This window comes from Dipodomys merriami, unplaced genomic scaffold (assembly GCF_024711535.1).
Source record: "Dipodomys merriami isolate MVZ:Mamm:240054 unplaced genomic scaffold, mDipMer1.0.p SCAF_1, whole genome shotgun sequence".
Classification (NCBI taxonomy): Eukaryota; Metazoa; Chordata; class Mammalia; order Rodentia; family Heteromyidae; genus Dipodomys; species Dipodomys merriami.
In genome coordinates, this window is record NW_027202270.1 from 21,347,131 (window position 1) to 21,374,883 (window position 27,753).

General features: G+C 34.8%; 1 protein-coding gene across 3 annotated transcripts in view; it reads right to left on the bottom strand.

The window, feature by feature from the left end:
- Spag16 (sperm associated antigen 16) overlaps window positions 1-27,753 on the bottom strand; it is a 782,336-nt gene that overhangs the window by 655,626 nt on the left and 98,957 nt on the right. The gene's annotated exons all lie outside the window — the stretch shown is intronic.

Here is a 27,753-nt window from a genome sequence, read left to right on the forward strand (position 1 = left end):
CATGAAGGCTTTGCTGTAGAGACATCAAAAAATAATCCTGACTGTGGAGATTTATATGTGTGTCTTGACTGATCCCTATGACCTGCAGTACAATGTCACTGCACCAACAGCAAACAAAATTGTACCATAACATCTAGAAAGTCTACACATTTCTACTCACGGTGACTTGTAAGCAATTTTTAAGTTGGTCCAAATGAAAATGCATATAGATACATGTATATTACACAGAATAAAATGGTAGCTTTACATTATTCAACATAAGATTTGATCCAAATAGCTATTTTAATGTCATTTTGAGTGAAAATAGAGGGGAAAAATCTCATACAAAAGAATGTTTACAATTGTAAGAGTATGTCTAAACTCAAGTGATAAAGTGAAAACATTTTAAATGAAATCCATTATACAAATCTTAAAATACAAATACACACGAGTAGTAAAGTCAAGTAAATACACACTGGATTCTTCTTATAACTTATTAGGGTAGTTTTTGCAAAATGTGTTCTTACCTTATCAAATCTTCAAGGCAATCCTGAGCAAGATGTTTAATTATCCCAATGTTACATATAAGTAGCTTAATGTCAAGACATATGCAAAATTTTATTCAGTGTTATAGTGAGATTGTGCAGGTTTGGCGATCTGAATTCCAAATTGCTCCGAAATATTTCTCCTCTTAAGATTGGAGCTTTTAAATTGTATAATGCAGCCAACTTCTGTGCCAGTTAGGTTTTTTTTTTCCTCCATACAAAATCAGTATGGAGAATGGCAACTATTTCGTGATTTCGTGGGAAAGAATGAAAATTCTCACAGAGCAAATGTCTAGCAACCCAAGGAAAGTACTTACAAATTGTTTGTCAGGGAAGATAAATGTTTCTGCCTTTCAGCCTGAAAAGTGTCAACCTAACCCTAAGTACTCAATAAAAGTGCTATACGGTACAGAATGATAAGGTATATGAAGAGCCAGAGACCTTGAGCATTCAGCTTAATCTGCTACACATATTCAGAGATAGTGTGCATATAATACACATACCCATATGTAAGCAGTTTTATGTATGTGTGTGAAACAGATATAACAGCATTTGACTTAAATATATGCAATTATACATTTATTTTCTCATTTATGAGTCTATACACATAAAATACATGAATACATATTCTATATACATAAAAGCTTTGTACACACATGTAAGTATATATTTATTGAGACAGAGTAATTAAGTTCCAAGAAAACTTGCTAATTCAATATAAAGATGTGTACATAGGCATTACACAGGCAAAAGCAAATTTTCATATGGTTGTATTTAGTTCTAATGTTTACTTGAAAAGATTAATACATATTTCTATAAATTATGTAATATGACTAAAGTAATAGTTAATAGTCTAAATGATTAAGTGGTTCAACTATGAGTAAAATATAAGGGTTAAGTTGTATATTGCTAAAAACAAGAAAAGAATGAACATTAGTGTAAAATCATCAAAGTACTTCAAATATAAAGTATATCTTATTATGAAATAAAGTTCAAGTTTTGTAAACTCATTAATATAAAAATAAAGTGAAACTACCCATCAATAAAGTTTTCTTAACCCCAATCATTTTGAATCACCAAACTGATCCCAAATCAACTTTTTAATATACAAATATGTAAAAGTAAAGATGATAAAGTAATCTAAGATAAAAATATGGCATTAAATATTTCTAAAGATTATTTTTGACAGAGGATGCTAAAGCAATGCAAATTTATGTTATGCTTTCATTAGAAAATCAAATCTTAAAAGAAACCTTCATAGATGTAAATGCTCATAGATTTATTTTTTAAAAAAATCAGAATTGGGGCTAAAAATTTTGCCAATAGGTTCATAGTTACAGGACAGGAATTTGCTGAAATCAGTATTTTCCAAAAATCAAACAAAAACTTCTGAGGGTAGTAGCTACAATGCACTCTACAAAATGGGAGGATAAAACAAGAGAAAATAAAATACAATGTCTAGGAAGTTCACTTCAATAGAGAGAGGCCATGGAAGTCTCCAGAATGTTGCCAAAAACAAACAAACAAACAAAAAAACAGTGTCTGAGGTGATGGTTGTGAAGCCAACCTAGAAAGCACAGGTTTAGACAAGAGCAGAGGCCCAGAGCATGTAGGGGAGGAGATAGTTAGCTCCAAGAGGAAAGAGAAAAAACCAGTGTGACCAAAAGGAAGTTCTACATGCTTATTAAACATTGCTCTATGAATCTGAAATCATATTTCTATCACATAGAATTAAACCAGTGAGAAATATTAAAACAATCATTAATTCCAGAAAGTTGATTGAACCTTAAAGGAAATACTCTAGGTTGGAAAAAAATTCAGTGATATTATAAAATATAGTCTATCAAATTAATGATACATTATGATATAAATTAGAGAGCTATAGGGAAATCAAGTGTTTGTATATATAAAATGTGCGTGTGTGTGTGTGTGTGTGTGTGTGTGTGTGTGTGTGTGTGTGTGTGTGTGGAGGGACACAGGGAAAAGCAGTAGATAGTGATTTCAGCAAGATAGGTTTTCTATTGTTTAGAAATCTATACTGGGAAATCAAATACTAAGTTTAAAATAGAAAAATCAATTTTAAAATTACATGTAAAAAACAGGTTTACTCATCTAGCTTCAAGATAGGATAATTCAAGATAGGAGAATAAAAACAGGTTAGTGGAATTTTCTTTAATAATTATACAACTTTCTAAGCACACACACACACACACACACACACACACATATACACACACACACAATGTTGATAGTTCACATCTATAATCCTACCTTCCTAGAAGGGTCAGAACAGGACTGTGGCCTGAGGCAAGCCCAGCCAGAAAATATTCTATTTTTCATTCTCTGTGTTAGCAACATTTCTCCTGTAAGCATGATTTCATTGTGTTCTCCATTTTATATAGACACATATTAGGACCATCAGAACCTAATATTTTCTGCTTTTTTAAGGCAACTGAAACAATCCATTAATAACCTGTACTCTCAACAGAGACTTCAGGTCCCTGTCTTTCTGGCTTGTTGTTATTCAATGGCTCTATTTTGCTACCTATGCTCCAGTCTGTAATACACTGATCATAGCCTACTCCACAGTAGGGAGCAAAAACCCTCAATGGTATCTTCCCAAGTACATAATGCAATCACTTCACTTTGAGGGTCTTTCTATTTCTTTTTTTTTTTTAATTTTATTTTATTTTATTTGAGAACATACTGTACAGAGGGGTTACAATTACATGGGCAGGATAATGCATACATTTCTTACCAAGCATTGCAGCCTCCTCCTTTGTTTACCCTTCACCTCCCTTCCCAGCCTCCCCCCTCACCCCCACCCAATCACACCCCCCTCCCCCCCCACACTGACATTGTAAAGCTGGTTTTGACATGACATTTTGTACTTCTCATTTGGGGAACAGGTCTTTTGTGTTCTTATATTTCACCCCTTGTAGCAGTAAAGGGTGGATCCAGTTCTTAATTGTTTTCTCTTCCCCAATGTGTTTTAGCTATTCCACGAACCTTTTCTGGTCCCTTAAGGTGTGTGTGTGTGTGTGTGTGTGTGTGTGTGTGTGTGTGTGTGTGTGTGTGTGTGTGTGTGTGTGTGTGTGTGTGTGTGTGTGTGTGTGTGTGTGGTGTGTATTTCTGGTCCCTTAAGGGGTGTGTGTGTGTGTGTGTGTGTGTGTGTGTGTGTGTGTGTGTGTGTGTGTGTGGTGTATTTCTGGTCCCTTAAGGGGTGTGTGTGTGTGTGTGTGTATGTGTGTGTGTGTGTGGTGTGTATTTTGCCAGAACTGGGACTTGAACTTAAGCCTCACGCTTTCATTTGATATATTGGCTCAAAGTTGGCACTCAAGCACTTGAATCATGCTACTACTTCCCCTATGGGTTTGACAAATATAAACATAAGAAAGTTAGCTTTCCTTTCTCCCACTTTCTACCTTTCCATCATTTAATAATGAATATCTTAGTACTTTTCCATAAGTACAGAGCCAAACTGCTTCAAGTGGGATAAATATAATGGGAAAAAGAAGTAACTAGGCTTCAAAAATAAATTAGTATTTCAATGTGTATGTGTGTGTGTGTGTGTGTGTGTGTGTGTGTGTGTTTTAACTGAAATACCTTATGTTTACATCAGGCAAGATAGCAGATACCCAGGCATGGCTCATGAAACACAACTTTAGCTAAAGGGTGAGGCCAGTGAGAGAGGTAGAATCCAGAGTATGGAAGTATTTATTTTTCACAGAGTGAGAAGTCATCAACGAGACTTGAAAATAAAGATGCTGCCCAATGGGATTGCATGATGTAACAGAATTCAAGCCCAGTACCCTTGCTTCACACATGTAATCCTAATTACTCAGGAGGCTTAGATCAGAAGGACTGGCACCCAAAGCCAGTAAAAAAGTACACAAGTTTTCAGCAAGAAGCCATCCTGGAGGCATTGCTCAAGTGGTAGATCGCCAGACAAGAAAGCACAAGGCTGTGCTTTCAAATTCCAGGAGCACTACAAAATACTAAGCAACTTTAAGAGATAAACAGGAGTAAGAGATCTGAGGAGGCACTACTGAGGCCAAGTAAGATATCAGGAGAACCTAAATTAAATAAGTTTATGTCAAAAACATTTTATTAGCTTAAATACTTATTTAGCTCATCTCATAATTACCGTTTGTTATCTACTTTGCAGAAAATAAGTCACATATCATTTAAAAATCAATCTACTTTCAAGTAATAAAATTTGAATGATTATTAAGAGTTTTAAGACCCCCACCAGAATTAGGATTTTGATAAGTGAACGATTATGATTCATCATATTAGAACAACTTTAGAACAGCATCTGTGATTAATTTAGAAAAATGTGTAGATTACTTACATTATCAAAATGATTGCATCTATCATAGTAAGATAACTTAATGGGATTCCATTTTAGGATGCATAGTAATTAATTACCTCAGTTATTAGAGCAATTAGCATAGATTTGTATCTGCACCATCATAAATAATTTCATTGCTATAAATTAGTTACATCTATGTAAATTTAAAAAGTAAAGATTATAATAATATAGTGATATCATACTAAATTTCTAAGAATAGTGTAGCTGCCTACATTTCGTGAAGTAAACTGTAATTACGATCTTTTTATGGTATCTTTACTTTTCAGTGCGAATTATATTTTTACTTCCAGTGAGAATAAAACACTTACTTAGAGAAAAAAAACTACTCCACAGAGCACAGAGTTTAGCCTTGTGAACAAATGCCCTTCCTTTCTTAAAAAGTCACAATTTGGCCTTGGTGGCTCACATCTGTAATCCTAGCTACTCAGGAGTCTAAGATCTGAGGATCATGGTTCAAAGCTAGTCCATGCAGGAAACTCCATGAGACTCTTATCACCAATAAACCACTCAGAAAACCAGAAGTGGCACTGTGGCTCAACTGGTAGAGCACTAGCCTTGAGCTGAAGAACTGAGGGACAGCATCCAGGCCCAGAATTCAAGCCCCACAACCAACAAAAACAAAAAGTCACAATTAGAGAAATAACGTGAAATTTTTTTGATAATGTATATTTAAATATCAAGTGCCATCTAGTTTTCCAAATTAGCATCTATCTTTCCTGAGTCATTCTATCTTTCTGAAACCCTCTTATCCCTTGGGTGATACTGTTCTCTCTGGACTCTCTGCCACAGCACCCACTTCCTTCATTGTCTCTTCCTTCCTTACAGGATCCCTAATTTTGTGCATGTGCTTTCTTCTTCTATATAGCAATACGTTTTGTGACTAAATCTACAAGAAAAGCCTTCTACAATTATAAGAAAGGTTTTCTATCTTTCTCCTACTTAACATGACATTTCCTGCTGAAGACATTATGTGTACATGAAGGGAACTAGACTAAGTAAGAAACTGAAAGATATTATGAGAGATTCTGAAGCCTGCTGGGACAGTTTTTCTTTCACATATTACTTAATATCACAAGTTCTAGTATTGTATAATACTCTTAGAGTTGATTGTAAAACTACAAGAGATAAAGAAAGATAAAAGAAGAAAAAGAAAGAAAGGAAGGAAGAAAGAAAGAAAGAAAGAAAGAAAGAAAGAAAGAAAGAAAGAAAGAAAGAAAGAAAGAAAGAAAGAAAGAAAGGAAGAAAGAAAGAAAGAGAAAGAAAGAAGGAAAGAAAGAAAGGAAGAAAGAGAAAGAAAGAAGGAAAGAAAGAAAGGAAGGAAGAAAGGAAGGAAGAAAGGAAGGAAGGAAGAAAGAAAGAAAGAGAAAAAGCAACTTTGTGTTTGCTCTTCCCAGAAAATTCAGAGACATTGTTGAAGATGACAGTGTTAAAAGATAGACAGACAGACAGTCAGTCAGGCAGGCACAGATAGACAGACACACAGACAGACAGACAGGCAGGCACAGACAGACAGACAGACAGACAGACAGACAGACAGACAGACAGACAGACAGACAGACAGACAGACAGATAGATAGATAGATAGATAGATAGATAGATAGATAGATAGATAGATAGATAGATAGATAGATATGCAGAAAGAGAAATCCTGTTATCAGATTCTTTGGCTTACCTCTTAAAGACTTCAAAATTTATCAATTCTCATTGTGTATGCTATAAAGAAAAAAAGCCATCCAGATTGGATGACTTTTACTGTGTAAGACCTCCAATTGCATTAGAATGTACATAAGAATGGAATATTGGAGGCAAAGATACAAAAGAGGCTTCTGGAAGGGTTGTAGGCACTTCTCAAAGTGGAATGTCATTTAAAAGTTGACATCATGGCACACCTTGTTAACTTTGGAATGTCTTTCAAATATAGGGTATGGAGAAGCACAGAGAATGTATATGCTAAATTCAGAAGTAGCAATTGTTTACAAATTGCTAATCAAGGACCAAAAGACAAGCAATCAGAAAACTAAAAAGAAGAAACCAACACATATATTGTAGTGGAGAAGAGTCATACAATAGATGCCTTAAACCTACCATAGCTTTGAAAAGTGTTGGATGAAGGTGTATTTCTAGACTTCTGGATTTAAAGTCTTGGTGATCAATGAAGAAAGATACATAAAGACAAGATTGGAGTGCTGTCAGTCTTTTCAAAGGCAATGGGTTTTCAAGTTCCAGATATATTTGAGCCAGTGCCTGGCTAGGCAGTAGTAGATCATACATACAATAAAAGCCACCTGGGAGGCTAAGATTTGAAGAACTTCAGTTCTAGGTCAGCCAGGTAGATCATGTTAATCAGTAGCTCTCAATCTTATACCTGTCTTTGCTTTCAGTAATCATATATAGCCTGATAGCTTTCGTACTCTGCAACCTACGTATAATGAACAACTTGGAAAAACTTCTATTTACAATATGACTTGACAAGCATTTACTTTATTTTGTCTCCTTTCATTTCCCTCCCTTTTCTTTCTTCCTCTCTATCCTACTGTCCTTTCTTCCCTCTCTCCTTTTCCTTTTCCTTCTCTTCTCTCTCATTCTCTAATAATCAATAATTTTATATAGTATTCTGTTCAAAAAGTTGTTTGATTTGTTGTTAATGTTATTTCTTTTCACGTTTGAATTAATTTCTACCAATATTGCTATACAGTGATGTTGTTTCACCATTGCAATTTGATTTTATGTATCAGTGACTATGACTGTTGCAATCATAGCCAAGTTAAAATATTTGTGTGTTTCTATAACAAGAATGGGATTTGTTAAATTTTTCTCCATAGAAAAAGTTATACATATATAACTTTGTACTGGGTATCAGAGAGAAAATTAAGCTTAGAACAAAAATATTATATATTTACATACCTTAATACAAAATAAAAGTTCAAAAAAGTTATGATTTTATACTTTATTATAGATTAATCTTCCTATTTTACATTATCCTTTAGTAATTCTTCCTTATTACCTCAGGCATAAGAACCTAATGATCATGAGACCCTAAAAGGAATACAACACTAAAATTTTCAAAGGTAAGAAGAATCCCTAGATTCTGGTGCAAAACATAAAACATATAATGCTAGAAAGAATTTTTATATTACAGACAACTCTTTCAAGTCTTTTCTATGTAGCAAATTCATTCCAGCATTCTATAGGGCTAAATTAAAAATTAAAAATAATGGAATTATTAATTGAAATGAATATTCAATTCTTGAATTAAAATTTTGCTTTAGAGACAATTCATACCATTAAATTACAAGGCAAATATTTCCACCTTTGGTTTCAACAAAATGAGCCTCAAATGAGCTTAAAAAGGAAATATATTGTTGTTATAAATATAAGTAAGATTGTTTATTAGACGTAATTAGAGACAGACATGGTGCATTAATTGCCTTTATATGTCATATATCATCCTTTCTTAACACAGTTTTGTAAAGAAGGCATCCATTGTTAAGAGCATTTGTCACATGAGAAAATCATGCTTGAGTGAACTCATTACCACTACGAAGTTTCACAGTGATACAATCAAGTCAGTGTAATCCTAGAACCCACTCTGGAACTTGAGTTCTAACAAATATCTAGATTAAAATTGTTTAGAGTTATATATACCCAGAGCTGAACACATTCTGTATCTTTTGATGTTTAATACAAATTAAAGTATAAATCTGTATCTTCTAACCACCTTAAAGTGCTTACTACAAAAAGACAGAATGATACAGTAGCATATATGACCATCCATTGTAAGTAAAATAGAACTACAAAATAATTAAAGATACACTGAAGTTTTCTCTCTCATTACATTTACAAAGCTCATACCAACCTAGATAAGCACTCCTATAAAAAATCAAGTCAGACTACATCTCTATCCTTCAGCTGTGATTGAGCTTTAAAGCTATAACCAACAGTAGAAACTGAGTTCTATTATAGGACAGAAAAAACAACTCCAGGGAGTGTTTAAAGTGATGTGAAAATAATTAGGATTTCAGGCTTCATAAAGTGCTTTAGGAAGGATGTCTAAATTTTTTAGGGCAAAATAAAAATCATTTATCAATGCGACAGTGCACTGGTTTTTACACTTAAAAAAGCACCTGCTTTTTGTTTTATGTTCAAACTGTATGAAATTAAATAAAATACAACTTAGCATTTTATTCACTTTGAAAAAATTAAAATTGTACATAAATGAAAAGTATATGTTCTATCATCAGGAAACCATTTCCTGACATGTATGTTTATATTCTATCAGTAGATGAATAGATGAGGATGGATGGATGGATGGAAGAATGAACAGATAGATGGATGTTGGATATAGGGATGGTCAATGCATAGACAGATAATGGATGGATGGATGGATGGATGGATGGGTGGATGGATGGATGATGGATGGATAGATGATAGATAGATAGATAGATAGATAGATAGATAGATAGATAGATAGATAGATAGATAGATAGATAGATAGATGGATAGATGATAGATAGATAGATAGATAGATAGATAGATAGATAGATAGATAGATAGATAGATAGATAGCCGGGATGGATGCCTGGATGAACAATGATGGATGTATTGATGTTGGATGATTAATGGATGGATACATGGAAAGATAATGGAGGATGCATATATGGTTGATGGATGAATAGTAGAGAGATAAATGGATGAATGATGGATAGAAGGATGGATGAATGGATGACAGATGAATGTGTGGATAATGGAAGGTTGGATGATGAATGCAGCACTGTCCCTCAGCTCTTCAGCTCAAGGCTACAGCTCTACCATTTGAGCCACAAGATCACTTCTGGTTTTCTGGTGGTTTATTGGAGATAAGTGTTTCATGGCCTTTCATGCCTGGGCTGGCTTTGAACCAGGATCCTCAGATCTCAGCCTCCTGAGTAGCTAGGATTACAGGCAAGAGCCATCAGCAGCCAGCTTTCTGAGTATTTTTTAACTCTAATAATACACTAAAATTTCAGGCAATGATTTAACAATCATAATGAATGTCTCAGAGATGGTTATGAAATATTTATGATGAAATATTTGATTTCAGTCTGCCATATATAGCAATTACTATAGAAAGTATCAAACTCAATGAGACAAAGGCTGTTATGTTTCTAATTATTAATCTTATTACTAAAATTACAAGGTTAAGCCCACAGTGTGAAGAATACTAATTTTATTTTGTAAGCTCAATGTCCACAGCAAGATCTTGTTCCAAGGGCTGGGAAGGTGGCTCAGTGGTAGAGTGCTTGCCTTGCATTCATGAGGTCCTGGGTTCGCTTCCCCGACATCACATAAGCAGAAAAAGCTGGAAATGGCACTGTGGCTCTAGCTTTGAGCTGAAGAGCTGATTGACAGGGCCCAGGCCCAGAGTTCAGGCCCCACGACCCACCAAAAAATAAAAGTTCTTGTTCCAGCTAAGTGAGTTATATTCTCCATCTAACACTGTCATTTCTTACAATGCATGACTGATACACAATGTTTGCTCACCCTGATAGAGAATTATGAGAGTTGAATACAGACCTGCCTTCTAGAATCACACCATCTAGAATTGAGGCAATAGAAAATGGATGGCAACTGAGAGTCAATTGACAAGAGCAAGACAGTATCCACTAATTGACCAGCCAAAGAACATCACAAATCAAGTATGTTGCATTAGGTGAAGTAACACTGAGGTCCAGGTTAATGAGTAAAGAACGTCTTACAGATAGATTTTTAGGTGGCAGAGGCTCTTGTTGTCAAGGAGGAGGACTGTATATTGCAAATAGGCCAAAGTAAAAGACCAGTATGTGCTGAGCACAAATTGTGCTCCAAGAATCTCATCATGAACTATTTAGTAGGCCAATTCATTTAATCCTTAAGCCATCACAACAAGTGTATTGTTTTTCTTAGTCTGCCCAGAACATAAAACAATGTTCTGAGTCCATTTGCAAATGTTTTAAAATAAATTAGTTAATGGCCAATGGCAGTGGTACATTTCTTTGTTATACAATGCTAACTTTGACAAGAACATAACCATAAATAACTGCAAATATTGACTCTTCCTGATAACAGCACACAAATTTGTTCTTCTTTGATAGAGAATCCTCGCATGCCATTGCTGCCTAATGTTATCAGCCACAGAGTCCATCTCCACCTCTGCGATGGTTCTTCATAACTTTGTGTCCATAGACTGTTTATTCTTTCTGGTCACAGTTTTCAATTCTAGGCTAACACTCAATCTGACCAGTCTAGGAAACATGAAACTTGGTGAGGAATTTTCCTAAGCTTACAGGAATTGAACTACCAATTTCTTTGTTTGAAAGCTATAGAAAGACACCTCTCTCTTTCCTTAGATGAAGTCTAGAACTCTTTCAACCAGTTTACAATGCTTATATGGAAAAATGGATATGGGTTCTTTGCACACTTGGTGGTGTCCTCAAAACAACAAATAGGCCTAATCTCATGCTATATTCACTTATTTCTGATCTTTTCAACTAATTAATCTAGTAATGTGATCAAGTTTTGGTACATGATCACTCTCATTATAAAACATCCGATCTTGCACTGTTAGAAAATGGACTGTTATAGGTGAGAGTCTCCAGAAAAAACAGGAGTCAAGAAGCCCCAGAACAAAAAGAGTTGAAGTGAGGGTAGGAAAAAGGATGAACAAAGTTTTAACCACCAAAAAATTAAATGACCTTTCATAATTCAGTTGATATGTGAACAAAGCACATAGGGAATTAGGAGGGCGATCATATAATTCTAAATTAAAAGCATGCCAGTCTATCTTCATGTACTTGAGATAAATTTACTTGGGTAAAAGAATTTTTACATTTATATGATGCCCATATTTATGAATTCAAATTTCTAGCATTTACTCTAATTCATAGTCTAGTAGAGGAAGTCAATTTCTTATGAGTTAATAACTAAAATAATTAAAGTGTTTACATATAATATATAAAAGTAAAAATAATTATTATAAAATCTACTTTAAAAAAATTAAGTATGGGTTCATTTCACCTAACATCAACTTATCTGACCTTTTCTGCTTGACTCAGACATATACTAGTTATTGCAAATAAGGGAAACCATGGGACCTATGTTTCTTTGGGCCTGGCTTAATTCACTTAATATAATTTTTCTCGTCTTTCCATTTCCTAACAAATGGGGCAATGCCATTCTTTCTGATGGAGGCATAGAATTCCATTGTGTATATATATCACATTTTCTTGATGCATTCATCTACTGAGGGACATCTGGGTTGGTTCCATATCTTAGCTATGGTAAATAATGTTGCAATAAACGTAGTTGAGCTGGTAGCTTCAGTAATGGTCTTGTTTGTGATCATTAGGGTAAATGCCCAAAAGTGGGATTGCTGGGTCATAGGGCAGCTCTATGTGGAGTCTTTTTTTTGAGGGGGGGGGAGGGTTGGGAAGGTTCCGGTTGTGGGGCCTGAACTCTGGGCCTAGGTGCTGTCCCTCAGCTCTTCAAATCAAGGTTAGCACTCTACCACTTGAGCCACAGCCCCACTCCTGCCTTTTTTTGACTGCTTATGTGGTGCTGAGGAATTGAACCCTGGGCCTCAAGCATGCAAGGCAAGCGCTCTACCACTGAGCCACCCTCCCAGCCCCATATGTGAAGTCTTTTGAGGAACCTCCATACTGCTTTCCAAAGTGGTTGAACAAGTTTACACTCCCACCAACAATGCAGTAGGGTTCCCTTCTGTCCACATCCCCTCCAGCATCTGTTGTTATTAAAGTTTTGATTACAGCCATTATAATTGGGGTGAGGTGGTATCTCAATGTTGTTTTGATTTGCATTTCTTTTATGGCTAGGGAGGATGAGCATTTCTTCATGTGTCTATTGGCCTTCCTTCTTTCCTCTTCAGAGACATTTCTCTTTAAGACTTTAGCCCACTTATTTAGTGGGCAGTTGTTTCTTTGAAGGATTCAAATGTTTTTTTTCTTTCTTGTGATTCTTTCTAACATAGTTACAAGATGATTTTTTGTTGCTTTGTATGTCCCTCCCACACTGTATAACCCCTATTTTCACTGTATTTGATGTTGGTATATTTTGTGGAGGGGAAGGGAAAAAACAAATTGTTTAAATAAGGATACAGGTGAACCCATTGCAACAATGAGATGTACAAGACGTTATGTTGAAAAAAGCAGCAGGTACTGCTGGCTGGGGGGGATGGGTGTGTGGAGGACATGGGAAGGGATGGGAAGGGAAACAAAGGAGGAGGCAACAATGCTTAATAAGAAATGTGCTCATTACTTTTCCCATGTAATTGTAACCCCTCTGTATGGTATTTTCACAATAAAAAAATTAAGTGTGGGTAATAAAGTAAAATTCATAGAAATAGGTTGTCATTATAGCTCATTTTACCCCAGAAATACACTATTCACAAATTCAGAAATACACCATTCATAATTCGTAATACAATAGAAATAAGTGCAATGTCAATGTCATCAATAAAATTCAAATGAAAGAGATACCTGTATAAGTGTCTATGTAAAACATAGTTACCTTTGTGACAAAAGTGATAATAAGATTTATGATTTGTTATGTTGCTATATTAATAGTAAAGGTACATAAAAATTAGTATAGTTGTATCAGGGTTGGGAGGGTATTGCAGTGGTAGAGTGCTTGCCTTGCAAGCACTGGGTTCGATTCCTCAAAACCACATGAGCAGAAAAAGCTGGAAGTGGTGCTGTGGCTCAAGTGGTAGAATGCTAGTTTTGAGCTGAAGAGCTGAGGGACAGCACTCAGTCTCAGAGTGAAGGCTCCATGACTGGCAACACACACATACACACACACACACACACACACACACACACACACACACACACAATCAAAACAAAACTAGTATAGTTATATTAAGCTTAAAAGTTTCTGCCAGTTATTATTCATCAGACAAGGGCCTAATATCCAGAATATACATAGAGATTAAAACTTAAACTCTCACAGAGCCAACAATCCAATTAATAAATGGGCTAATGACTTAAAGAGAGACTTGTCAGAAGAAGTAAATATGGACAATAGACACATGAAAGAGTGTTCAACATCTCTGGCTATAAAGGAAATACAAATCAAAGCAACATTGAGATTTTTACCTCATCCAAGTTAAAATGCTCACTATCAAGAAAACACACAAACAATAACAGATACTGATGAGGATATGTCAAAAAAAGGAAACATTAATGTAATGTAAATGTAAGTTTGTTCAGCCACTCTGGAAAGCAGTATGGAGGCTCCTTAAAAAAATGAACACAAAATGACCCTATATAACCCAGCAATTCACCTCCTGGGCATTTATCCTACAGATTACAAATGAGGTTACAGTAAAGCCCCCAGCACAATCACATTTATTGCAACACCATAGCCAAGATAGGAAATCAGCCCAGAAATCCCTCAATGCATGAATGGATCAAGAAAATGTGAGAGGTATGTGTGTGTGCAGACACACACACACAGGAATTTTATTCAAGCATTAGAAAGAATGATACTGTACCATTTGAAGAGAAATGAAAAGACTCAGAAGAAATTACACTAAATGATATAATTCAGTTCCAGAGACACAAAAGTTGAATGGTTTTTCTCTTGTGGAAACTAGAACTAGCCTATAAACCAATAAATAAATACATTGGATGGTATGCAAGTGTATACAAATGTATCAGCTGAAAGATGATAGATTAAAGGGAGAGCTCAAATAGTGTAATTCCTTAGACAGGTAAAGTCAAAGCCCAACAAAATAAGGAAATCTGTACTTGTAAGGAATGGGTAGGGCCAAGTAGAGAAGGAAAGAGGAATGAAGGAGATGGGGAGGGGAGAATGCAATAAAATATGCCAGGTATATACCACAAAATTAAGAAAAGCAAGAAAGGAGTGAATAGAGAAGCGATGGGTGAGCATGTTGAAATGGGGCAAGACACACTGTATGCAGAAACTGCTTTGCTGAGAGGAAACTCCTTTGTACAGCTACTTAAAAATAATAAAAAGATAAAGTAGGATGGCATAAACAGAATAAAAACTGATGAATAAACTATAATACTCGTCTGAATCAAATTTCAAAATGACTTTAAAAATATGGTTTTAGCTGGACAAGGAAAGTCAGTTAATGGTTTTTGAAAAAAAAGTTATTTCAAGTGTTGGTACTGTTTATTTGGTTTGGGTATTTAGTGTGGAAATGCTGAGAAAAAGCAAAAGTCATGGCTCACATTTACTAGGGGGCAGAGATTTGGAGGACTACAATTTGAAGGCTGCCTTGGCAAAAAAATAGTGCGTGGTGTGTGTGTGTGTGTGTGTGTGTGTGTGTGTGTGTGTGTGTGTGTGTGTGTGTGTGTGTGTGTGTGTGTGTGTGTGTGTGTGTGTGTACATAAGTAAAAGGATTGGAGTCAAAAGTCAGACCCCAGAAAAAAGTGAAAACCTCCCACAAAAATAACTTAGAAAAGAGTGTTGGATAGTATGGCTCAAGTGGAAGAACATGTACCTAGTAAGCATGAGACCCTGAGTTCAAATCCTAGCACTTCCAAAAATGGGTCAGATGCTGGTGGTCAGATGCAAGATACGCAGGAGATTGAAAACTGAGGATGAGAGTTCAATGGCAGCACATGCAGACAAATCCAAGAAGTTTTCATTCTCCACCTAACCAGCAAAAAACAAATAAAATAAAATAAAGAACCACCCAGAAATTGAAGTATGGGTTAATGTCTACCACCTGAGGAAAAGTTGGGCAATGATGTTCAACCATGAGACTCTAAGTTCAAGCCCCAGAACTTGCACCAAAAAAGTTAATTAATGAATTAAGGAACAGCAGGTTTAAAAAGAATGAATGGTATTTTCAACTTGGGAAATAATATGCTTAATTCATATCCATTTTTTGGCATTCAATTTATCATCAATTTATTCACCTAACTAACTATAAGCTCTTTGTATTTTTTAAAACTGTTGATGAACCTAATGTGACTAATTACTGTTACAGTTGTGCAAGCTTTCAAAATGTAAGACAGCTAACAGCATATATAGTAGAGAAAGCTTTGCAAAAGAATACCATAAGGATCTGTATTCCCAGGGGATTGATTCATGGGCCCTTCACAGATACCAAAATCCATACAAGTTCAAATCCTTTATTTAAAATACCACAGTATTAGCAAATAACCTACATGTATGCTCTTCTTCACTTAAAACACAGAGGGATTTTTTAAATAATATCTAATACCATGTAATGTTAGAAAAGGATTTATTGCACTGTACTGTTTAGGTAATCATGTCAAGAAAAGCCTATATATGCTCAATACAAACAAACCCATCATTGATATTTGTGTATCCTTGTGATTAGTGAAATCTTGGATGCAAAACCGTCCAGATACAGAAAAAAGTTGCAGCCAAAGATTTTAAAAAGTGAAAATAAATAAATCTTAAAAATGTCTATAGCTAAATAAAGAAAATGTCCACATATAAATCTCATTTCAATAACAACTATTAGTTTTTTTTGTTTTTGTTTTTGTTTTTTGCTTATGTGGTGCTGAGGAATTGAACCCAGGACTTCATGCATGAGAGGCAAGCACTCTACCACTAAGCCAACTTCCCAGCCCGCAACTATTAGTTTTGACATTGTATATTTGAAATTGATACTCTTTATCCACTTCTGTAATAATAGTGTTTACATTTTCATTACATATAATATATACATTGCAGGTGAAATTAAAGGTCACACTTGTCAAGTAGAAAAGACCTACTTATGTTTATATAAAATATTTCCTGCTTTAAATGATAATGAATACTGATATGCCAATAATACAAATAGTATTTTGAGTACACACCACTGCTAACATGCTATTCCTTCAATAGGAACCAGTGTTTAGATGGGCAGTAAAGCCAACCTGAGTAGAGCATTAAAAGGCACAGAGAGCACATTGCTTTGGACAAATCTGAAGGGTCTGAATATTTTGTTCACATAAGTCTGGATACACTGGCAGGTGAGACAGGGTCCTGGGTGCATATGCACCTTCAGCATCTCCAAAGGGTCAATTAGACGGAGTTCAAACTCCTTGGTCACAGGTTGAAGTTGTTATACATCAGTTATTTTTCCATTTCTCTATGTACTAAAGTGTACAATTCTATAATCCAAAGGTTGCCATTATTTTAGTATTATGGTTTTTCTCATTAATAACTTTGCTTTCCTTCTTCCAATCTTTCTTTCCTTCTTCCAATCTTTCTTTTTTTTTTTTTTTTTTTTTTGTCATGGGGCTAGAAATCAGGGCTTGGGTGCTGTTTCTTGAACTCTTGGCTCAAAGCTAGTGCTCTACCACTTTGAGCTATGACTCTACTTCTGGTTTTTGTGTGGTTTGGAGATGAGTCTCACAGGGAATTTCTGCCTGGGCTGGCTTTGAACTCTGATCCTCAGTTCTCAGCTTGATGAGTAGCTAGGATTACAGGCATGAGTCACTGTCTCCAGTCTCCTGTTTCAAATTTAAATTGGCTCACTGACTCTTTTTATATTTAGTCTATGTCTATCTGATCTGTGCTCTTCATCTTTTCCTGACATAATTTGATTAAAGGAAGCAACCCTGACTTTGTTTTTATATTGGAAAATATATTTTTTACCTTATACCATAACTTTTTAAATTGTTAGCTTTTACTATCAAGTTTATTACTTACTTATTTTAATATATTGCTTAATTTTTCCATAACTTAGGATGCAAAATTGAATTAGAAAATTAGAAAAACTAGAATATTAAAATATTTAAAAATTAGAAAATGGTTGACATATATTTATATATTTGACAGTACCAGAATATTATCATTTACTTAAAATACAGAACAAAATTCATAGGTTGACTTTTATTACTATAAAAATCATTCTGGAAAGTAGTATGGTGTTTCCTCAAAAGACTAAACATACAGCTTCTATATGACCCAGCAATTCCATTCCTGGACATTTATCAATAGACCCAAAACAAGGCCACACTAAAGCCATAGAACAACAGCATTGTTTACCATAGAGATATGGAATCAACACATATGCCCCTCAATAGATGAATGGATCAAGAAAATGTTGTATATACACAATTGAATTCTATGTTTCTATCAGAAAAAAATGATATTTACCATTCATAAGGAAATAGAAACACTTGGAAAAATCATATTAAGCCAATAAAAATTATAGTAAGCCAGACCTAAAGAAACAGGTTGCATGGTTTCCCTCATTTGTTGTAATTAGAATGTGCCTATAAATCTACAAGTAAATACACTGGATGATAAATAACACAAACATACACTTGGACATGATAAATTATACAAGACTCTAGACATTTACACAGTGAAAGCAAAGGGGGATATTCTTAGGAGTTGATCACAAAGGCTCAATAGCTATGTGCATATGTTCATATTAATAATGTTCATCAAGGGGCTGGGAAGGTGGCTCAGTGGTAGAGCGCTTGCCTTGCATACCTGAGGCCCTGGGTTCGATTCCTCAGCACCACATAAGCAAAAAAAGAAAAAAGCCGGAAGTGGCGTTGTGGCTCAAGTGGTAGAGCGCTAGCCTTGAGCTGAAGAGCTGAGGGGCAGCGCCCAGGCCCAGAGTTCAGGCCCCACTACCGGACCCAAAAAAAAAATAATAATAATAATGTTCATCAAAATGAACTCCAAGAAATGGAATCATGAGAGTTTGGGGGTTTTGTGGCTTTTGTTTTTGTATTTTTTTTGCCCCTTTGTCACTCTTTTTGACTTTTGAACCTTGTGTATGTAAGTTTATGTCTTGGGGAGGATAAGGGGGAACATAGAAAGGGTGGGACAAAAGGTGAACAAATGCAGCAGGGATACTCTCTAGACATAATGTTGAAAATAAACTATACATCTTGTGGGGGTGGGAGAATCAGGTGGGAAAAACTGGGAAAAAATGAGGGAAGAGGGGACACTGTTCAAAAAGAAATGTACTCATTATCTGACTGTAAACCTATACAATAACAGTAATAATAATAATAATAATCTTACCCTATGTTAAGTGTCATTTTTGTTAATAAGGTGGACTTGAAATGATTCTGACTACTAAAAAACTGATATTTTATTGCACAGCTCAGACATTTTGGTTTTATAGTATTTAGTAATTATTTTACCAATAATTTAAACAACTTAAATTTTATTTATCTCTTGAAGATTTTCCTTGAATGAGATTGAAACATTTTAATTGTATTATCAAATATCTAACTTATTAAATTTTAAACAAGTTTCTATGCATTACTATATATTTCACTATCTCTATATATAATTATTTCAATAAATGTTTTTAAAAGATAAGCAAAAAATTTGCATAATTACAAATTACATAAAATGTTATTAACATTTATACAATATTATAATAATTACTATCAGAATATTTTATATAATTAATTCAACACAATTTACAATGGTGGTAAACTGACTGCATCATGGCTCAGGGGTGAGTTGTCATTTAAGCAAAGTCATTTAAGAAGGCCCAGTGGGGCAAGGAGGTTGGTTCAGTGGTAGAGAGCTTGCCTCGCATACTTGAGGCCTGGGTTTGATTCCTCAGCACCACATAAGCAGAAAAAGGCTGGAAGTGGCCCTGTGGCTCAAGTGGTAGGGCGCTAGCCTTGAGTCAGAGCTCAGGGACAGCACCCAGGCCCAGAGTTCAGGCCCCATGACTGGCAAAAAAACAAACAAACAAACAAACAGACAAACAAAAAAACAAGGCCCAGTGTATGCAGAGCTGAGATTAGGGCAGGCTATAAGACAAGGAAGGTTTCTAAATACCATTATTCTTAAATAATTCTTAAAACACTTTGGTTAAGCCTTAAACCTCATTTGATTTAGTACCTAAATCTGTCAACATATTTTAGGATTTCTTGCTTATTAATTTTGTTTTTAAAAGAATATTGGTAAATATTAAGATAACTAACAGCAAAGATGAAAATCACTTCTCTGGATAATAATCTAATATCTATTTTCAGTATTTAGATAAAGCTTACCAAGAAATCAAATGCTTGCATAACACAAAAGGAAAAGGTTCTCAACCTTGTCTCCTAAGCAACTACATTTCATGCAATTCAGTATACTTTTCACAAGAGAAAAAATTTTAAAACTTTCACAAAGAAATTGTAATCTGCTCTTTCTGTTCAGTTGGTTTAAATACATAGAGCAGGTCTATCCATCATGTTCTGAATAGAATTATTAGCATTGAAACTAATGATAGAATTATTAGTATGGACAATACTAATTTTTTTTACATAGTTCACTGGTTTCTCATAAGAGCATATTAGAAAATTGTAGAAATAGATATATCATTTCATTAAGTATTGTGTTGTTGTTCAATTTTCCCTGATTCACAAATGCCAACAAATGCAAGCAGATTCTATGTATTTCTACATCAAAATTTCATACACAGTTGTGATTACCAGGTCAGAATATGTTGCAAATTAGTGCAAGGATGAAGAGATCCTATAATTTATCCCAATAGGTAAGCTTTTTTCCTTAAAAATTTTTGGCAAAATAGCCCAATTTAACATAACAACATGACAGGAGTTTATGCAAGAATTGTTCAGACACAAGTTACCTCTAGGTCATACTAATAATATGATAAAAATAAAATGTGGAAGAAAACCTGCCTCAATCTCAATGTTTAGAACACAACTATTCAATGAAATAAGTGAAGTAGGGTTAAGAAATTATGTCTTTTTGGTGCATTTTTAATTTTATTATCTTTGAGTAGTTGTATGGAAAAGTTGCCATCTAACAAAGCAGTTTGTGCATGCAAGGTATCTGAATTCAAGACCTTTCATACAGAGCTCCAAAGTAAGCCAAACAAGTCAATTATATTTTATATTACTGGCCTTGAATAAGTCAATACCTGTCCTGGTGGTATAATCACTACCTCGTGCCCCAAATATATAACCTTCATATAACAAAGGTACTTCACTCTCAAACTGGAGGGTAGTGTGGATAATGTTGATAGGAGTATCTTGTTAGATTATAAAACAGAACTGGGAGATGATAGAGCAGAGCCCAGTGTTTCAAGCCCCAATAATCAAGTTACTTGTCAAAATCTAGAATCTAATCAAAGAGACCAAATGGGCACAGAATAAAATAAAAAAGTAGAGGAGTCAGAAATCCAATGAGAGGCTAAGGAATATGTAAAAACAGATGTCTGAAACTACAAGGAGAAGGCACATATGAAAATGTTCAACACCAAAAATCAAGAGGGGAAAAAAAACTACCTATAAAACCAGGCAAATAAGATAGGCTGTGTGAACAGAATTTCCCTTTATACTTCCTGATGTAAATAAAGTGAGAGTAAACTAGCTACCATATGAATGGTATTTTTAGCTACTCTACCAGCACAGAGTATGTCAATTATGATTATGAGTAAAAAAAATTACTATAGCCATTCATAGATAGATACTTTCAGACATTGGGGCCCAGTGTATTTTGAAGGACAGTTTGGCATTTAGTGATACTTAGGTTATAACTGTGTAATTGATTTTGCAACATGGCTATGGAACTAAGACTGTACAGAATGCTTTCATGGTTTGTCCCCTCCAAAGTTCTTGGGGATTTAGGAATAGACTGGGATTCAAACAATCTATCCTGTGGGCCCCTTCAATGTGTGTCCTCCATATTATGTATCTAACAGCAAAAAACGAAAGGGTTTTTTAAGGAAAGGGATCATCTTGGGTCACTTGAATACTTCCAAATGGAAAACCAAGATAAAATGAATTTCCAACTCAAGGAACATGGGCCAATACATTAATATGTGTGATTGAGTCACTGAATCCTGAGTATAGTGAGTTCACAAGCAAAGGCATAAGAGAACAAGAAAGGTAGGGTGGTACTAGATTGTAAAGAACCAACTGTATCTTCAAGCCTTTGAAAGTAATCACAAAGATTTTAAAGCAAAAGTTAGGTATCAGATCTTAATGTTTAAAAAGACTACAAAGATGGTAGTAGGGGGGATAGTTTCAGTTTGAACCAAAGTCTCGAGGTAATCAGCAGAAACTTACTGGAAGCCTAAAGAACAGTTGATGGATTCTGACAGAACTGAGTAGCTGAACACAAACATTGAATCATACTGATCAATTAAATTCAATAAATAAGTAGTAAGAAAGATGTTTCAACCATGAGCATATCATCTTGGGTTGCTAAGTGGAAGACAAAGATTTATGAAGAGATAACACTAAAATAGAAGCAAAATGGTGAAGGTAGAGGAATGGGTCGGTTAAAGCAAAACTGATAAACTGGAGACGCCTCACAGACATGGGGATTGGATGTCCTACTTTATGAGGTACTCTGAATTAATTATTACTGCCTTGGGATAATGTCAGTAGTTTTAAATTAAAGTTTTACTCAGAGCATAAATATTGTTATGTGGGTTGAGTGTGTAAGTCTAATAAAAGTTTTTATTACTTTCTGGTAAGAGTGTAAAAGCAGTATTAATATGGAAAAATTAATGATATAAAATGAACATAAGAATATAATCTTAATAAAGGCCCCATAAGAATTTTACAAAATTGGTTTAAGATTTAAATATATCATTATAAGCAGTAATGTTTATAACCCATTTATCATAAAACTGTGAATAGTAACAAAAAATATAGGATACTATCCAATATGCTTTTATTTTGGAATGAATGAAAAGCTTATGTGAGGAACCTCATTAAATAATGGCAGAAATAGTAGGGTCTAATGATAAAATCACCAGTGTTATTCACCCAGTCAAGCCAATCCTGATTATTTAAACAGAATTATGTGAATATACTGTTGCATGAAGTACTAAATAAATTATTATAGACAACACAGGCTTGATGGGTACTTGTTCTAAACCACCTTCCCTGACATTCTGCATTATAAAGATGAATTTTTACTTTGAACTTCCATTTTCCTTTCTATTACACAGTTGGTAATAGGAAATACCAATATGTAATGAAAGAAGTTGGAATGAGAGGTGTTTTCTGTCTTTAATGGGACATTATTAATGCATTGCCATTACATGGAAATAGACCTGCCTTATCATAATAATATACTCCAGAAAAAGTTTTACGCAAAAACTAAATGTCTTGATTTTTCAAACTATGTCCTAAGGGACAACAAGCATAACTTCATTTTTTTACCACCCTTAGTTAATAGGTAGGATTTTTATGCATTGTTGGCACTACATGTAATTGCTATATATAATTATAATATGCCCAACAATGCCTTCTTGTAGGTCACAGTGGATATTACTATGAATCTAGATAATTAAAAGGGAATGAAAAATGATTATAGCCCCAGAAGGGCAACTGTCGGTCTGTAGCTGAGTCTATGAAACACTGGAATTGAAAATGCTTTTCACATCATCTATGATCAAGCTAAAAGTTGACCAAAAAAACCAGAACACCATCTAGAAGATGCCAAGTGGCCTCAAAGCCAAAATGAATAATCAAATTTGGTCTAAAATTAAAGACAGATGCAAGAGTACTAAACACAATCTGAAATAAAATGAAAACTGAGCCTGCTAATTATTGTATTTATTCATGGAACACATCTTCAAAAGTATATAGCTCACTAAAATGAATCCTTATCTTTACTGTAAATTTAAGTGCATCTCCTTTCTTAAAAGTTAATGATATAAACATTTCTGAATTATTTGCTGAAAGTTAACTAGATGTGTTAGTGTTTTGGTAGTAAATTATAAAACCCATATAATATATATTTAAACTACAAAAGAATAGAATTATCCTGTGAACTCCATATAAATAATGATTCCATGTATATTATCTGCATGTAATCATTATCATTCTAAAGAGAATTTTTTGAAGACTCAAGTAACTGTAAATTCTTTCTATTTGATAATCCCAAAATTTAATGCATCCTTCTAATGTATTTTTTTCTTTGGCGGAGATGTAAACTTTACAAAAACCATATGAGTTTATGGTAATTACACACCTATTTGACAGGAATTTCAGAGTGAAAGAATAAGGAATAAAAATGACCTCTGCACTTGAGTTGCATATGTTCACACAGGGTGTGCTTTTGTAAGAGTGAGGAAGAATAGAAGAACAAGTTTGCTGAAAATACACCAGCTTAATTTTTGGACATGATAATTCAGCAGAGCTTATCTAACAGTCTAGCTGGGAGGAGGTGTCAAGGGATGGATATCACCACAGGGAGAGTACATAGGAGAATGGAAGAGGCCGTTTAAGGAAGTGTAGTTTGTGAAAAGGTGAAGCTGTGAGCTGCGTGGAGGTGTAATCTATTAATCAGGAATCCATCCCAAGAGGAGCAGCTCTTTGAAAATGCTGACGGTCATAAGCATGGGATTCAGCAAGAAATCCGGGAGTGCTAATAGCAGGAATAGAGAGGAAACACACAATGGTCAGCAAGCCGTGTCTTGACTGTAACTGAGGGTGATCACAGGTGGCCAACAAGGGAAGTGACCATTTCAGAGGAGAGAGAAGGAAGGAAACTGCCCTGCTGGGAAGAATGGGAAGAGAAAGCATGAGCTCAAAGCAGAGCATGGGGAAAATACATGGGTTTGGTTTGGAGTTGTTAGGATAAGAAAGGAATTTTTTTTCTCTCTTTAAAGTGATGGGAGTTGCTGAAGGGCATTTTCTAGGCTAATGGGAGCCACCCTATAAAATAGTAAAAGGATATCTACCTAAATCAGAGTTTAAAATTTTTCTTAGCCTATCTAATTTAAAATCCTTCTGGCTCTTTAACCTATAAAATTGGACTCTATAAAAATGAAAATGAGAGAAGTGGTTCTGTGCCTCAAATGGTAGAGCACTAGCCTTGAGCACAAAGAGGCACAAGGACAGTACCCAGGCCCTGAGTTCAAGCCCAGGTCCAACAATAAATAAATAAACAAATAAACAAATAAATAGATAAATAAAAGAAAGAAATTAAGAACTTTTAAATTAGCATAATTTAAATGCATTTGTTATGACCTCACTAAAAAATTTAGTGAAATACATTTTAGTAAATCCATTTCTTCCACAAAAGATATAATTAGACATTTTCATAATTCAACTTGATATAATTAGTTATTTTAATATTTAAGTTTAAAGTAATTATCCTAGGTCATGTTTATTGAGAGAAAAATATAAGATTCTGGCTTAAAACATAGGTCATTCAGGTACACATTATTGGTGTACTGTGCAAAAGTCAATTATTTCTTTTGCATCTTTCTTTAAAATAATCTATGGTCTATTTATTGGTTCTTGTCTTAAACATACCTGCTATAAATTCCTTATGATTTTCAAAGTGTCTAAGCTTCATGTTTAGGGATATGTGTGTATTTGTGTATGTGAATGAGTTATTATGTATGAGTGACAGAGAGAGAAAGAGAAAAAAGAGAAAAGGAAAAAAGAGAAAAAGAGGAAGAGAAAGCAAGAAGAGAAAAATAGGAATAACAATAATTAAAATACACTGAGATTAGTGTGCTTATAGCAGAGGAATAAATCTTGTTTTAATTCTACAATAAAACATTACTGTTGACATTCTTTTCATTATTATTTCTATTACTATTATTATTTGTGTGTGTGATGAGTGAGTGTGTGTGTGTGTTGTGTGTTGTGTGTGTTGTATGTTGTGTGTGTGTGTGTGTGTGTGTGTGTGTGTGTGTGTGTGTGTGTGTGTGTGTGTGTGTGTGTGTGTGTGTGTGTGTGTGTGTACTAGGCCTAAGTCTTTAACCTAGGGCCTGGGAGCTGTCCCTGAGCTTTCATGCTCAAGGCTAGTACTCTACCACTTGAGCCACAGCACCACATGCAGCATTTTTGGTAGTCAATTGGAAATAAGAGTCTTACGAGCTTTCTTGTCCAAACTGGTTTTGGACTGCAGTCCTGAGATCTCAGCTTCCTGAGTAGCAACAGTTATAGGCATAAGCCACTGGCACTCAGCTTATTGTTATAGTTGTAATAGTAAGCAACATATGTCACAACAGAAATACTTTCCTCTGATGGTGCTTGATAAAAATCAATGAATTCATAGCCATTTGAAAAAAATTTCCCTAAAACAGCATAGAATTGAATCAATAATTATTTTTCTTAGATGCTTATTATATACTAAGACACAGTATGCTGTGTGAGTATCTGTATATATGGGGAATATAATCCAGTATTAAAACTAAGAATAGAGATTATTAAAATTTGCAATTAATGTTATAGTCAGCTGACATTAATATCATAGAATGAGACGAAAAAGAAAGAAATGGCATGGTAAAATAAGCAGGGGGGACACAGGACAAATAAGAAATGGTAGTATAAGCAAATAATGATGCAAACTGGAAAGAAAGTAGATAGGCAAAATGAAAAAAAATGACATATGTAAATGAGTGTGTCCCAAAGTCACAATTCCATTGTCCTTTAAAATGTGATTCCTACAAGACTAGAGACTATTTTTTCTAATAGAGATTCATTTTTTGTAATGGCTGACCAATAATGCTAGACCCTTTTCTCCTAATGGGCTCACTAGTGAAGATTATGGCAGAGAAATTACTCCCTGAATCGCAGTGGTAGTTATCAGGACAGCTGTCTTTCCAGAGGCTGAAAATGAATTAAGCTGAATCCAGATTCTGTCTTTGGCTGAGGCATTAAACGTTTCTCTTCTCTGTATTTTCTTTCAACCTCTTCTTCATTGCTGAACTGGCCTAGGAAACCACAGCTGTGGGAGCCAAAGTGGTGAGCTACTACTTTGTAAGGCGATTGTGTTTGCTACTGTGATGTAATTAAGTATTAATTATGGAGAGGAAATATGAATTTGAGAAACTTTTTTTTTTGGTCGGTCAAGGGGCTTGAACTCGGGGCCTGGGCTCTGTCCCTCAGCTCTTCAGCTCAAGGCAAGCACTCTACCACGTGAGCCACAGCACCACTTCCAGTTTTCTGGTGGTTAATTGGAGATAAGAGTCTCACAGACTTTCCTGCCAGGGCTGGCTTTGAACTGCGATCCTCAGGTCTCAGCCTCCTGAGTACCTAGGATTACAGGCATGAGCCACCAGCGCCTGGTGAAAAACAGAATTTTTGTTGATGAAAACTAAACTTCGAGAAAAGAGCTGAGATCATCATCTGAGTATCTGAATTTTATTTTTTAAAGAAACCACAAATTGAAATTGAAGATGGTAGAGCAAACATAATTTATGCAAGAAATAATGTGTGGGATTTCAATCAACAGAACTTAACAGTCATGACCATCAAAAGACTGGTGTAATGACACACATATACCTGTTTTCAGTCGAAGCAGAAATTTAAGGCGTGCATACATTATTTCTATGGTTCCCTTTACAGACCTTTTAAAGTCATTAACATACTGGTTTTCATCATGACAACTAAGATCATGCATGTTAAGTACTACATATCATGGGTAATCTTCTTGCTACTAAGAAATAATCAAACAGTAATGTTTATAATGATGAGGAGGAGGATGACGACAATGATGATGAGAGTAATGATTATAGGACATGAATGAGACTATCAAAGAAGGGCTCAGTGGAGGTTAGGAAGGAGGGGATACAGAAAGGTGATATCATCAAAGGACATTCTATGTATACACATGAAAGCTGCACAATGTAACCCACCAAATATATTTAAACAAGAGAAGAAAAGAGGAAAAGAATGGTGAAATGAATTTGTTCATGGTGCACTGTGTGCTTGTACAGATATGCCAGAATAAAAAAAAAAATCCCTTACTAAAACTATGCCAGTTCAAAAATAAAATACATAGTAAGAAAGAACAGAGGAATTATCACAGAAGAAATAGAAAGAAACTAATCACAGGCAAAATGTATGTATATATGAGAATTGGTCTGTGACATCAGCTGTCCTTATGTACAAGAAGAGTGACCACCAAATATTT